Raw genomic sequence first — 2,791 nt, 5'->3', positions numbered from 1 at the left:
ATGCACCTTGACATCGGTTGCCACCCATCAATAAACCGAACAAAGAAGAAGAAGAAGAAGAAGAAGTATATTATTTACACCCAGGCTTAGATCTACTTTTATCCCACCACTGCTGCCTATTGATGGTTTTGACACTGCAGACAAGGTCATGTAAGCACTTGGTTGATATAACTCCACACCAGAGCTACTCCTGCAGTGTGAATATGGCTCACATTCTTCTATTTTTTGTTTGTTGTTGTTGTTTTTAGCAGCAACTGATTCTACCTGGTTCTACAGAGCAATGACGCAGTGTGAGCAGGAAGGGTAGCTGATATTATTCTGTGTAAAATAGATGAGGAGGCCCTCAAGCTGTTCTTGTGTCAGTCACCATTAAGGTTTCAGTAGAGTCCACTGAACAGAGGAGGAACATAAAAGATCACAGAACGACTCGTGGAGAAGGAGAATTATGTAACGGACCCTTCTGTTGTGATGAATTTGATAAATATCTTGACTCAGGCTCTCCTGCTGTAATGATCAGCAATAAAAGTCACAGCCCTGCTCGGAATTTGGACTCTCTCTCTCTCTCTCTCTCTCTCTCTCTCTCTCTCTCTCTCTCTCTCTCTCTCTCTCTCTCTCTCTCTCTCTCCCCCTTCCTTCCTTCCTTTCCCCCTTCCTTCCAGTGCTAATGCTTTTGTCTGGTTGTCAGCATCATTTCCATCTCTCCGTCTCCTCTGTCTCTGCTCTCTTCCTATCCTCTCCATTTCTCCCCGACATGGAGGCAGTCTGTCAGTCTCTCAGCAGAGACGTTGTTTATTGATGTGACACAGGGTAAAAGGACACGTCAAAGGAGATCAATCACCGAGCTGTGGCACGGGACAAGACATTTTTTAATAACCCTAATCATCTGGTTGCCTCTCTGTTCATTTATGTCTGGCATTGAGGAGCTCTAGACCCTTCTGGCTGCCCCCCCCTGGTACTGCTGCGGATGATGGAGCAGCCATTGTTTCTCCGCTAAATTGAATTAAATATATAACATGTGGCTTAAGTCACTTGAGTGTGGTTTACAAACCAAAGACCAGGGCTGTAAGGCAGAGTCTGCCTCTGTCCTCTCTGAGAATCAGCATTTACTGCAATAAACTGATCCGATTAAATGTCCGCTATGGAAATGGTTTACATTGTCTCTGTCATGAGGCGTTCGGGAGGGGGCATCCACGTGCTGCAAGCAGGGCTGCATGAGATGGGGTTGTGTCAGAGAGCCATGATGCTCGAGGCTATGTCAGTGCTCCCAGCAGTAGCAGGGCACGAGGCACAGGGAAGCAGCACATGCTGTGTGATACCGCAACACGGTCCACCTCCAATGTCACTGCAGGGCACAGAGGGAGCAGGGCAAATGGAGGTAAAGCTGAAAGAGAACCCGAGCCATAGATACATAATGCAGTGGAAAAACATAAAAAAAAAAAAAAACTCATCGAAGGGCACTCAGAGGGCACGTACCGCTGCCAAGGTCCGACCGTCACGTTATGAAACATTTAACGGCACACAGAGTAAGATCCTGGTTCCGCCCCCTGATCCAGATCATCCCCGAAATTGACACATACCACATCCTTCCAGCAAGTTTCGTCGTAATCCATTTGGAAGTTCTTGCATTATCCTCCTGACTAACAGATAGACAAACAACAAACAAAATGATGAAAACATAATCTCCTTGGCGGAGGTAAATGTAAATGCCTGAACTTTGCATCAATTTGCAAGTATTTCTCAAATGGGACCGACAGACACGCTGAATATAATCTTGTTAGAATTGGGAAGTTAGTTGAATTGGGCAGTTAGTTGCAGGAGAAGGTTGAAACCAACTCCACTAAGACCTTCAATGGGCACAAATCTACAAACCAGTGAGCTGAGGACAGAATCATAAAAAGTTCTGACCGTTTTGAAAAGATTGAGTCCTGTGCCTTCACTGTGTCGGATGGAGCAATAGGGAACCTTGGCCACTAAAGAAGGATAATGTCATCAAGAGACTTGATCTTCGTTCAGCAGTGAAATTGCTGCATAGCTTCAGAGATAGAGGTCCTGAAAGACATATCCAGAGAGACAGGGAGCATCACGTTAATGTATGTTGGTCATGGTGATATTATAGTGCAGGTGAAGCATTGCCCTCAGCATAGATTCTAATGTGATAGTGAAAATGGGTCAGAAATGCAAGATATTGATATTTTTTTCTCTAAATGGCTCAGTAGGTGGAGTGGGTAGTCCATTAACTGGAAGGTTGGTAGTTCGATCCGCAGCTCTTCCAGTCTGCGTGCAGAAGTGTCCTTGGGCAAGATACTGAACCCCAAATTGCCCCTGGGTGTGTGAATGGTTTGTGATAGAGAAAGCGTATGAATGTGTGTGAATGGGGGGATGCGAGTTGTAGTTTAAAGTGCTCTGAGTGGTCGATAAAGACTGGAAAAGCTCCATATAAATACAGTCAATTTAGCATTTACCGTACTGTGGGTTATTTTTCTTGTGATCTTTTAATTATACATGTTTATCCATGTATATATTTTGTACACATCTATAGTTTTCATTTACAATGAAAGAAATATTAACCTACATTTTTGTGTCACAATCTTTATTTGAGTGTCTTCTCCCCACATGCAATATTTCATGCTCCCATTCAAAAAATAAACACAGAGATGCATGGAGCACTTGGAAATTCATCAGTTTCCTGAGCTGCGGGAATCAAAAGAAAGTTTCCCTTCCTCTTCCAGGCTTCTGTCGCGGGAGTTTGTTCTCAAAGCTGAGCTCCACCCTGTCGGAAATGATTCATGTC

Source organism: Hippoglossus stenolepis, chromosome 20 (assembly GCF_022539355.2).
Source record: "Hippoglossus stenolepis isolate QCI-W04-F060 chromosome 20, HSTE1.2, whole genome shotgun sequence".
NCBI lineage: Eukaryota > Metazoa > Chordata > Actinopteri > Pleuronectiformes > Pleuronectidae > Hippoglossus > Hippoglossus stenolepis.
This window is presented reverse-complemented; position numbering follows the sequence as displayed.